The following is a 13,416-nucleotide window of genomic DNA, read 5'->3' as shown; positions in this document are numbered from 1 at the left end:
AACTTTTAGAGGAACTTGTCATATTACTTTAATGGATTCTCTACAAATCCGAGAAACTGCCTACATATTCGAACACACTCTGTATACAGCCCAAAATCAACTTAGCTGCCACTTTGTGGAAACGCCACATCTCGATTATCGGGAAGGTTCAAACCTTTGAACCTCATATTTCATTCCTCTATCCTCAAACCACATTTGGTCCTTCCATCGGACCGAACAATGTTTGCAATACCAATGAGACGGAACCTAGTCAATTTAACGTCACTTCAATGCAGTGCTCCCCCCCTCTCTCATCTCCCCTAGCTCATCACCTTACATAAAAATGTGGAGAATTTACTGAACTCACTTTTAAAAATCTTACACTCCCTACCTGTATCGCTATACAGGGTGTTTCCGAAATACGATACATAACTTCGGGAGCGTATTTGGTCGCTAAAAGTAAGGTAATTTTGTTATATAAACTATATCCCAAAAATGCTTCATTACGGAAATACAGGGTGTGAAAGTTTCATTGAAAAAATGCGTGGTAAACGTGGTACGCCAGTGTTCTTTCTCAATTGTTGACATTTAGTAGTCACCAATTGTTTATTTATGTGTGCATAAGACACTAAAATTCGAAAATGAATAAATTTACCAACGCTGAAATGGCTCAAATGCTAAAGAAAATATAAAAATGGCTCTATTCATTCATGACTAGTAGTTACTACATTACGGCGCACTACAATTTCTTTTTTTTTTTTAATCAAACCGGGTACGTCCTACGAAAAAACCTCAAGAGACCTTTTTCCTTCCAAATCGAACAAACAATTAAAAAAGAGAAAAATATATTGAAAAAGAGCACTGGCGTACCACGTTTACCACGCAATTTTTCAATGAAACTTTCACACCCTGTATTTCCGTAATGAAGCATTTTTGGGATATAGTTTATATAACAAAATTACCTTACCTTTAGCGACGGAATACGCTTCCGAAGTTATGTACCGTACTTAGGAAACACCCTGTATACTATGTGGAATATAAACTGTCCGATCTCTACGGGCTGACTGAGCAATATAACGATCTTCTTGTTAAATCAAAGTCCTTCGTTGAATTTCGTTGTAAGTGTTTATTGAACAAAACCAAGTTTATGGGATCAAAACTTTATTACGACTAACTAAAAGAAAAACAAAAGGATTTGAGCAAAAATGAACATAAGAAGAGTATCGATTGACATAGTGCTGGCTCAGCAATCATATAAGGTTGCCGCCAAACTTGCAGTTCATTAAGAAAAATAAGATTAAGAGTAGAACCTTATCGGTCGGCGTCGGCACAAATTTCAGATATAATATTGATTTTAATCCTAATACTTCTCTAATCGTGGTAACACGAGAGCGACCAGTACGAGATCTGCTTCGCACATTCCCATATTCTATATCGTTGAATTGTCCTGCTAATGGTGCCTCTCTGAAAATTTAGCCTGTTGGCTATGTGGTGACGAGACAAATCCTCTTGCCACAGTCCAATAATTCTACCCCTCTCAAGTGCTGACAACTCGTTTCTAGGCATGATAACATGTTGCTTGCACTGAATTCTTACCAATACTGATAGACAATAAATGCTTTGTGCAAAAAAAATGAACTGGTAAAGATGTTGTTTTCAATTTCTTTTCATTGCCTGTAGTTGTAAACAAAGTGCTCTTTTTATCAACAATCCTATTAGGAATATGTTAAATTTATGTGTGTAATTAACATGGGGGTGCAAGACTTTTGAAAGTGAGTGTATTTTGCGAAGCTACTCCTCGAGCTCTTTCAGGTATCGAACATCGAGACCTATTCCAATTTTAATAAATACCAACGACTGCAGAACCTTCAATAATACAAAGCTTCAACCAATGCCATTTTAACAATGCTCTTGTTTTAACATTACACTTAATTCCCAATTTCGGCATGCTGAAATTTACCCTGTGCCCGAATTGTCTTGTTTGCTATTTTACATGCAACGTTACGGCAATGTACCGTTCGGATCAACATAATTCCGGTAATTGTTGTAGCTTCAAACGCTATTTTCATTAATTAAATTCTCCCGTTGTCAGTCCATTGGGTTTATTAACTTTGATCCAGCCAAAATCGGATTTCGGTTCGTGCTCGTCGTAAATGTGTGTTTTGTTGATTTTTTTCAGGTGAAAATTACTTTTTCAATAGTATTTATAGTTAATTCAAACAGCTCGGAAGCTCTAGAATGACTCGGAGCTGAAAGTGGATTTTTTGCAGATGTTATTTCACGATTTGCTCTCCGATCAGGGAGACTTAGTGTTATTTCAGTTTTATTTGTGCAAACTGTTACATGCTTTGAACGTAATTTCTACCGTGCCGGTAGATACTCCTTTTTATTAACTTAATGGCTTACTATTTGTATTTTTGTTATTTCCACCCACTGTATCCAATTTGAAACTCCTCTTTTTTGCCAATCGATTTTCTAATTATCCACCCACCTATTTTGAGCTTGTTTCATGCTTCTTTTACTAAGACTCAGGTAAATTCTGTACATCTTCTTATTATTAGCATCATTTTGTGTTGACAAAACCGGTCTAGCTAGAGAACAGGATTCCGGTGGGACGATGCGCTCACATTACGTTTTTTCACGGTAAACTCGCCCATTGCCATAGCTACTAATCCAGATAGAAAAACTGTTTTATTTACTTAAAGGGAGTTGTCGCGTAGAGAACAAGAAATGCGAACGTTCCGACCATATTTTCGGTTTGTACCAAGGCTATCTGCTTCTTCGAGAGGGACATGTCAAGGGTAGACATACCCAGATGATGATAGAGCTAACATAACAATCCAACAAACACATGCCCCTCTGTATATTATATTAGTACCACACTATCCTGAGGGTCATGATAGCCGATTGCTTTTGCACCGACCGGTGCATCCACTTGAGAGTTAGTCCCCAAGAGCACGAACTAACACCTGGCTGGCACATCTGGCCCTTTATCTCATCATGGGAAGATCACTGCATGAGTTGCGTCTACTATTAGAAGTTCCTCCCTTACCCCAATAACAACTCTGACAATACGCATAGTTCTACGAGGACAGAAAAAGATTCTTCACTGTCTACATTCCATGAGTTCATGTCCTTCCCTCTTGAAAGCTTTTTTACAATAGATTTTTACACCAGTACAATATGGACATTTAAGATCTATTGCTTGAATATTCCTTAAGTGGCATTGCGTAGTGAAGCATCTCCGTTAATGTTGCGTGAAGTTATTTTTACTTAGAGGCTCTAGTAACTGTCGCGATTGCAAAATCACTCATGCAGTGAGCTGTTCAGCGTAATATGCAGTTTAGGTTTACATAATGTGAATACTTCTAGAGTTCATCTAAATATTGAAGAAATTCAATATTTAGATTCAAAAAAACCATCGCCACAGGCCCCATAAAAAAAAAGCAGCAAAAAAATGTCTAGTCGCCTAATAATATACCGTCCAGTGATCAAATATATTGAAAATGTTAAAATATCTTATTATATAATCATAAATTTCGGTGTGCGTTTCATATACAGTTTTTCTAAAAGAGGGCCCTAATAAACGTTGGTTGTCTTATTAGTACTTAGTCAAGAATTTATTCAGGTACCTGTGGCCTCCCAAGTGAAATTTACGAGAATAATGTCAGAAGTACCCGGCCTAACACTTAAAGAAAAACAATTTTCAAAATATTACATTATTTCTTTTAAAATTAACACACTGTTTCCAGTTTTAGCTTCTATACCTTGTTTATAGTAAGAAGTTTCGAATTTTTCAAAATGGACATCAACCTCAGATTCCACGTCGTCTTCATTGGCAAATCTTTTTCTACCGAGCCATGTTTTCAAGTTTAGAAATAGAAAAAATCTGAGGGGACTAAATCTGGCAAATTGGGTGGGTGAGAAAAGAGTTCGAATCTAAGTCGATCAATTTTGGCCATCGCAATAACAGAAGTGTGGACTGGTGCGCTATCTTAATGAAACTAGACTTTCTTTTTCGCTAAATACGGTCGCTTTTTACTCATTTGTTCGCTCAAACGCTGCAACAAATTTGTATAATATTCTCAGTTTATTGTTTTTCCTTTAGGAAGATAGTCAATAAAAATGATCCCACATGCATCCCAAAAAACTGATGCCATCATTTTTCCTGCAGATGCAACGGTTTTTGCCTTTTCTGGATCCGATTGATTCTCCACTCCATTGTTTAGACAGATCTTTTGTCTCAGGTGTGTAATAATGGACCCATGTTTCATTACTTCCTTGAAACATCCTCACGGCGCTGTGTCTGTTGAATTGTTAGTAATAGGGGCAACCATTTTGCTTAGAGCTTTCTCATATCCAATAGTTTGATCAAAATGCGATGTGCATTACTTCTTGAAATACATGTCATGTCTCCTAACACGCGCAATTTTAGCCAACGGTCTTCCAGTACAGTTCTGTGCATTTTGACCACAATTTCTGGAGTGGTCACCTCATTGGGTCGTTCACTGAGGAGTTCGTCTTGGCAGGTCGTATGACTGCGTTTAAACTTTGTTACCCAATAGTTCACAGTTGTTAACGAAAGACCAGATTCCCTCAGAATAGAATCTAACTCCGCTTTAATGTTAGATGAATCTTTCAAATTAAAGTATTGAATCACATATTGATGACCAATTTCTTTTATGTTTACAGAAACTCTAAAAGCGTTCACAAAAAACGTCCCCAAAACAAATACAAATCAACGTGGTACCCTCAAACACCAGACATAAGCTTTTTAAGGTTAGGTCTTTGTAATATACGCAAATTTTTAATAAGAAAATCGCCATCTATATGTTAGGTCGGGTACGTCTGGGACTATCCTCGTATCTTTGCATGCACCTGATAGTTTTTGATTATTTCTTAATGTGAATTATGTAACCGTCCGTAACATCACAGGGCCAAATTACGCCTGCATCATGGCAAAATGTAATAAAACATGCGTTAAAACAAGACGAAGAGGAACGAATGTAGAACATGGATAATTTTATTAATACGATAATAGAAGCTCTTATTATGAAAACCAGCAATGATAGTAGCAGCGATGATATTTCTGAATTTGATAGCAGTAATTTTGATCAAATCTAATAGATTAACCGGAGTAAGTAAATAAAATAAAAATGTATATTAAGGGTGTCAGGAAAGGTAATGTCAAAAATTCTAGGGATTACAGAAAAGGTTAAAATAATGCTAGTGCTTAATATAAAAAAATTCCTAGAGCCCTTCGTTACTAAGCTCTTCTACTCTTAAAGTAGAAAGTTAAAAAAAGTATTTTTGCTGTAACTTTCAAACAATTTTCATGATAACAAGCAAATTTGAGCGGTTTAAATAGCTCATAATTGTGCTTATTTTCATATGTAAAAAGATATTTTATATGCCTTCTTTATACAGGGGAAGTAAAAATTTCTCATTTAAACTCACTCATTTTTTTAGTCAGTTTACGAAATCACTATTATTTTTTTCATTGTTCGATTTTTAAATAATTTTCCTACGAAAATGGTATATTTTGCTTTAATCGATATCTTGTACCGTTTTAGAAAAAATCGCAGTTTATTATCAACATGTACCATATATGCCAAAATTTTGAAGTGAAATAACATAGCAATTTATTATTAAAAAAACGATATGTATTACAGCTAAAGTTATCAAAAATGTTCACTCTGAGCACCTTGGACTGCGACACAGCAGCCTCGACAGCATTGTCTTCTGCAAGTCCGAACATTAGATGCATATTTGTATACTCCTCGTTGCTAAACTCCATGATATTATTAAAATAACTAATATTGGCGACATTGAATGTTGAGATAAATATTTTTAATAACTTTAACTATAATGCATACCATTTTTTTTAATAATAAAATGCGATTTTCTCAAATACGGTACAAGATATCGATTAAAGCAAGATATATTTTTTTTTGTAGGAAATTTGTGAACAAATGAAATTATGAAAAAAAAAATGGATTTCGTGAACTAGCTAAAAAATGAAAAATTTTTATTTCCCCTGTATAAAGAGGAAACCTGTTCACATAAAAAAAATAAACACGACTATGAGTTATTTAAACCTCCCAACTTTCATTGTTATTAAGAAAATTGTTTGAAAGTTATAGCAAAAATATTTTTTTTAACTTCTTACTTTGAGAACGAATAACTTGGTAACGAAGGCCGCTAGATTTTTTTTTTCGATGAAGTACTGCATTATTTTAACCTTCTCTATAATATCTAACATTTATGACATGAGATTTCCGGACATCCTGTATGTACAGGGTGTCCCAGAATATGAGGACAATTTCTCAGATTCATAGAGAATGCATCAAAATAATATAACAAGTCCCTTAGTTTTTTCTGTAGAGATCCAAGCTCCTAAAACACGCCTCTGGAAATCAATTTTTCTTAAATAAGTTTTAAAGTACTTTATGTAAATAAATAAGTTTTTAGTATAATTAGGGTTAGATGAGGTTCTTTAAAATTATATCATTTAAACGGAATTGTCTTCTTTAGTTTGCTAGGAATGAACCAACTTTAATACAAAAATCATAATTTCTCTACACTTTATACCAATAAAAGCATCAAAATAACTTTTTTAGACAGTCTCTAGCTGAGACTAAAAAAAGGCATTCTTGCTCATTATCGCAAAAATGAACCGTTTTCGAGAAAAATCAATTTTTACCAAATATGGTTTTCATTAAATAATTTTGTATGTTGGTTCAATATGGGCTCCTTCTAATCGTATGCATTCCCTCGCGCTAAGAATTGAAAATTGTTGGACTTTCCACAATGTTCCAAAATTGCTTCGTATCTCCTCATAATGAAAATAAATTATTTCCAATCAGTTTTCCCTGTTGTCTAATGAAAATTATTGCAAAATTTAAGGCATTGTAAATCACTAGCTGACGTGAACACACAAACTATATTCGGTAATTTTTTTTTTTTTTGAAAACGGTTCATTTTTGCGATAACGAGTAAGGACGCCTTTTTTAGTCTAAAGTAGAGGCTATCTAAAAAAGGTGTTTTGACGCCTTTATTGATACGGGGTGTAGAAAAATTATGATTTGTGTGTTAAAGCTGGTCCGTTTCCGGCAAACTATACAAGTCAAATGTGATTAAATGGTATAATTTTAAGGGCTTTCATTTAATATACATCATATTAAAAAAATATTTAATTACACTAAGTACTTTAAAACTAATTAAAAAAAAACGGATATTCAGAGATGTCATTTAGAAGCTTGTATCTGCGTAGGAAAAGTCTATAGAAAAAACTTTTATATATAGATTATTTTGATGCACTCTCTATGAATCCAAGAGATTACCTACATGTTCTGGAACGCCCAGTATATTTAACGTGGTTTTAATTTTGACAATTCCGCAACATTTTGACCCACTGTAATCGCAATGCATGTTTAGCTCTTATTAATTTTTTGTGCGACCCACTGTGGAGACTAATTTCTTCAATATTTAGGTGATATAGTATTAGCGATTAATATCATTTTCAGCAATAATTTAGAAGTTGTTTCAATTAAACACAATGGAAAATGTATTAAATTTAAATTAAAAAAATTAATTTAAACACAAATTAAATATTCTTTCTTTTACTGTTTTATTACTTTTACTGAAAATTTTTATCTGAACGTTTCATTGAATTTGCTCAGAACTGGAAAAATTTCCATCGAGAACAGAGACGTACGAAAGATACTAACGCCACTATAATATATCACCATCCATTCAAGTTTCACGCCTTTCACATAAATAACGTTTGTCCGTTTTAAATTATACGTCGATATGGCTAATGTCGGTTGCAATGGGTAATGAATGCGCCTCTGATTTGCATAACCATCTAAACCGACAATATGAGATTTGTCATTGAGATAGCTTAATGGATGCGTTATTAGAATTTATTGCATGTGGATAAAAATTCCGATTTGTCCCAAACGTGGAAAGAGAGTCTTTAGGGCAAAGTACGAGTATGTGGTTGGCATATTTGCTCGACACTAGGAATTAAATTGACCCTTAATGTTAAGCGATTTTCGGTAATGTGCCATTTTTGTGTTAGATTTGACGCAGTTGATGTTTACATGTACATGTGGGGAAAACCATAACATGGGGTTGTATATTACTCTCTCCAATCTAATTCAAATAACGTTTCGAGATATTGGTTTGTGACATGCTTTTTGCTCGATATACAGACCTTGATCGCCTTCATACGTAATCTCATAAAACCTTATTGGCTTTAATATTTTATTTTATTGCGGCCTTCAATTTTACTTTTGTTGTTGCAAACCCCAGGCTACGGTATTTATGTAGTATTTTTCTTGAAGATTCGATAAAAAAGCTGTCGCTCTTTCCCTGAATAGAATTCATTACGAGCAAAAACACTACTCTATTAGATAATGGAATAAAAGAAGGATGAATGACTACGTCTGCAAACTTGACGGTAATTTTTAGTCGGCTCTAAGTATTTGATAAATTACCCTCTATTCAAGCGGCAGCTCCAGCTGCTGGCCTTTATATGTAATTCTTGCTACTTCTCCCCCTGAATTGGTGGCCGCTAGGCAGTTTCATGCAATATTGGTCAGTCCAACGTCTTCATTACGTAAACTTCGATAAAGGGCTCAATAGGTCACAAATGCATGCCCAAATCTAATGCGTTCCTTATGTTCCGTGCGTCCTCGTGTTTAATCTCGGCCAAGTCAGATAATCTACGTGCGCTTTGCGCCACTTAAGGATGTACTGTAATTGTCAGTTCCTTTCGAATTGTTTGATAAATTACCCTTATTCTCTTGAGCACGAACTCGAGTTGCTAATGGCCATTGTAATGTATTCACCACCTGAAGTGAAATTCAGATATGCATTATGCGCCACTCTCGAAGGCACCTCAAGAGGACAAAAACCGATTCCTTCTGGCAGCAAAAGCGTTTACATTATAGCTACGAAAAGAAATTTCAATATAAATTAAGGAAATTCGTTGAAGTGAAATCGGTTTGCAAACTTCATAACCACTCAAGAACTCCAACCGAACGCGTCGTTTGCCAGCAATTGGCATTTACTATGGGAATAAATTCCGTTTTATGTTGCAACTAAAGTCGGAAAGTTTAATATATCCATTCAATTAAATATTTATTGCCTCTGTATGTAGAGTGCGGTAGCTAAGAAATTCCAATATTATGACTCATTTGAGTCTAAACATTTCCTTATAGATAGTAGTTTTAAGATGGGCTGGAGTTCACAATGAAGTCGTTTACTAAAGTTTTTGACAAGATAATGCGATACTAATCTAATCCCATTGGGATAAGTCGGTACAAAAGACTAAGTTATGAAACACTTTATTCACTCGGAATAATAAAATGTCGACAAAGTTGAGGAGACAAATAAAACAATTTCTCCCAGAGCAAAAACCCTGCCTGGCACCGAACGGGCCCTTTAAAAAAATTACCTAAAAGAACTATAAGTTAAGGAGTTCCACAGGGTAATAGACTTTGAAATTTCTTTATTCGGCCAGACACAACCCGTTTTTTCCAAACATTTAATAAGTCCATGTTTGCTGCAGTTCCAAATTTCATTATACTGCACCACACTTCTGTTCAAGTAAGATTCCTCTTTTCTCTCTTTTCGATTTGTTTGAATGGTTATCATGGCAGAATTAAAAGGACTTAAAGAGAACTATCTCAACCAGCAGTTTCTCAGTCAACTGTCAAGGCTGCAATAAAACTTCCTAAAATCAGCATTCCTACCTTTGAAGAGGATCAAAAACTTAGCCTTCTTTGCTCGATTTACTAAACTCATTCATGAAAACGATAAAGGATCAAAAGTCGAACAATTTCGTCTTATAATGTAGAGCCATTAAAGTGACTTAGTGGTATTGCAATTCCCCAATGAGTGTGCAGCAAATTGCTTAATCGTTGCCAAAATAAACGACTTCTGACTTCCAAGGCGCTGAATGCCGTATTTTATATTTTCTTGCAGGAACGTAAAGCAATTTATTCATCAATTTCTTGAAAAAAGGTATTTGTTCTAAATACCTTTTCCGAATCCACTTCTGCCTTGAAACTTATTCAATTCATCACGAATTAATGCCAATTTCACGTCCTATTAGTGAAATTGAATGCTTTTACTCAAATTTGGCTGGCTATGTTGAGATTCACAAATATGGGGAGCTACTTCAATTTCAACTAATGTAAAGCCCTGGAATAAACTCAGTATCTGGCTCCAAAAGACAAAGAAGAATACTCAAATTCAGAAAAAAAACCAAATAAATTGAACTGTTTCTTGTGTAAAGGTCCAGATATGGTGGCGAAGGGTATGAAATACTTTGCGAAGTGTTTGGAGTAAAGGTCTAGACAAAGAACAGAGACAAAAACTATGCCTCACTTGTACCACTTGCACAGAATTTTAAGTGTTAACTCCATACCACGTAGATAATTCCTCCTTCGATTTGTTCTCCAGAGAATCCAGAGGAAATTTCAAATCCGGAAATTTCACACCGCTATGGGAGACGATAAGTCTTCCATAACGGTAGTGGACAAGAACTATTCGCAGAGAATAGTGCTATTGGAAATTGCTATGGTCAAACTTGGCAATAAATTTGGGGATTACAATTCTGTACATGTTTTACTCGACTCCGGTAGTCAATCCAATTTCACAAGTTGAAAAAAAATGTCGAGATTACTTGGAAACCATTTTCTACCTCAAATTTAGGCCTGAACTTTATAACGCCATTTACTTCAAACAGCGTGACTCATCGTGTGCTTCAAACAAGCCATGATTCCGGACGTCTCTTTACATCAGATTAGCCTTTTGTGGAAATGCCCAAATTCTTCGCTTCACCAATTCCGGGAAAGAGTTCAGGATATCCAAGCCGGTTTCGTCATGGATGCTTGCTGTGATTTATCCAAACAGGAATGTTCAAAAATGGAAAAGTTTTGTGCGAATAAACATAACTACAGGAAAAGTTAGTGGCAACTTTCCGAACCAACCGGGGATTTTATTTCATACTTCAAAAGCGCTGTATATTCCAGAAAGATGAGTGCGTCATTTGCGTAAATTTTTCTTGATGTCCTCCTTTTTCTCCCAACCTGACTCTAGTGGATTTTTTCTATTTCACCGGTTTTACAACTTTCGAGTTCCAGATATCGCAATAATGGGCACATATCCTCTGAGTGTAAAACTCTTAACTCTTATCGCTCTATAATAACATTGCAATTATTCAAAAGCTTCAAGGCAAATAAAATTTTTCTCTCTAGATTTAAGGAACGGATGTTATACTCACATCACCCTCTTTTACCGTAAAAATATACTCTTCAAAAACTTCTCAGCACGATTCGATCTATACTCTATTTGTAGCAAATACTTGACGACAACGTGAGTTTCCTGTAAGTCTAACTTCTGACCCTAAACAAACTTGGAACAAAACTTCCAAGTGACAGGTCGTAAATGGATGTTTCTTTGGTAGTTGAGTATCTGATATCCCGTCACAAACCTAACCGGGACACGTTCACAGGAAAAGGGTATGAGATCTTTTTCTTGCAAAGAAAGTTATTTCCACTTTTAATATTTGGATTTCAGTTTATGTTCCTTTGAGGTCGAATACGGAGTTCGGATTTGTATATAACTTCACTATAAATCCTTGTAAATCGCTCCATTTTCTCGAAATAAGGGAATCTACTAAAACTTTGTTAAGAAGCGAAACGACCACATTTCAAGTCCAAGTTCTTAGATTGTGTTTGGTGTAGGACTTAAAGTTATAAATAATTTAATAAGTACGAATTGCAAAAGCTTTATGAGAGAAGGAATGAATGCTTTTCAGGAAACTTACCGCTATTTTAAAGTGCTGCACTTAGCCTTGCAAGAATTAGGATGCATTTCCCTGCAAAAGTAAATATAGGAATATTTTATTAACAGGTCAAAGGCGATGGTCAAGGCTGGTCAGGCCTGATGTTAGGGGCTTAAGTGCAATTAAATTTTAAGTCCATGCAGTTAATACTGGCTTTTGCTACCTTCCAGATCCCGGGTAATTGAATTAAAGCCAGATGCGAATAATATTGGGTTTTCGATGGTATAGATATATATCGGAATTTAGCTGATCTATACGTTTGATTTTTCTGTCAAGTTTCAGCATAACAAAATTAGACAAATTATCCTCAGGCTTTAAATAGGATGTACTTGTATAAATGTCTGCAAGGCATCGCCGAAATAGATGAATCGGACCAATTTGTGTCTAGAGCTTTAACTCGAATACTACTTTTTCGTACTTCACCTGGGAGAGGAAGCTTTCATTATTTCTCGCCAATAAATTTTCACGCAGGCAAAGACCTCCACACATTTCCTTTGTCTGTACCATTTGATCCACAAGATTCACATTACCTGAAAGCAATATTTTGGTGCTCAAGACCGAAAAGTGTACCTAAGGGATCGGCAAAACCATTTTCCGATCCCTGTTATTTTATTTTTCCGACCTCTGTCATGTGAAACATGTTTTAGCTATTGACTTATCAAATATAAAATATAAAAATCGAATAAAGTATAAGCTGAAGTGTCTCGTAAAATAGTATATTTCACAACAAGGGTGAATAAGACAGGCATGTCGACAAAGGACGAAGATACTAGCATGTCGAAGGTGTTCAATCGTCGGAGGGAAATATGGGCAACTGCCCCAGTTACACATTTTATTTTTTCTATGGCCAATAGTTAAAAATTAAAGCAGATTTACGGTGTTTTGATGTAATATGTAAGTAAGTGTATTTGCATTAAAATTTTTGTATCCGCCTCAAATTCTTAAAAAAATGAATTAATTCGCCCCAATAACTCAAAACTTCTGAATAATTTCCGGGTATTACGCAGAGAAAGAGCATTAATTAATAATTTTAAAACTCATTTATTGGGTTAAGAGTAGCGTGTAAAAATTGAAACTTTGACCGCGCTACTTCGATTAAAATCATTTTTCAAAGAAAGTGAAGTGGATGTAACTTTTGGGTACTAAATAATAGTAAAACGTATTTTCATTTTATAATTTATTAACATCCCCATCGTAACGTTCCCAACTAGCCGACTCCCTATCTTTTCCAGTTTCCGAGTGCCTGCCCGGAAAAATTTCACAACGCGTAGATACCCGTGGAACAAGCTGTATTTCAATGGTTTTAATTGAAAAATTACTTTTTCTTCTTCATCTTATGGTGGACATGCCATAATTTCTCGCTAACAAAGAGCATTTTTATTTTCTATTTCTATATCGCTTAATGCAAAATTAAAAAAAAAAAATTGTCTGCTTAATGCTGTTTCGTACTCATCTGAGAGTGGAAATTGCCATTACTTTTCGCCAAAGAGACGTTCAGACCACCTGTACAAAATTCCTTGTAGGTAGCTTTTTTGCTTTATAAATCATAAGCACTGTCCTTATTTTATGGCTTGTCA

At 35.1% G+C, this 13,416-nt stretch overlaps 1 protein-coding gene across 2 annotated transcripts in view; it reads right to left on the bottom strand.

Moving 5' to 3' along the window:
• LOC136409859 (5-hydroxytryptamine receptor-like) overlaps nt 1-13,416 on the bottom strand; it is a 182,549-nt gene that overhangs the window by 130,446 nt on the left and 38,687 nt on the right. For both annotated transcript variants that reach the window (XM_066391673.1, XM_066391674.1), the window contains exon 2: nt 11,822-11,872. The gene's annotated coding sequence lies outside the window, so the exon portion shown is untranslated. The remainder of the gene's footprint in view (nt 1-11,821; nt 11,873-13,416) is intronic.

Source organism: Euwallacea similis, chromosome 7, assembly GCF_039881205.1.
Source record: "Euwallacea similis isolate ESF13 chromosome 7, ESF131.1, whole genome shotgun sequence".
NCBI lineage: Eukaryota > Metazoa > Arthropoda > Insecta > Coleoptera > Curculionidae > Euwallacea > Euwallacea similis.
The sequence above is the reverse complement of the archived record's forward strand: the minus strand, read 5'-3'. Positions and strand labels throughout refer to the sequence as shown.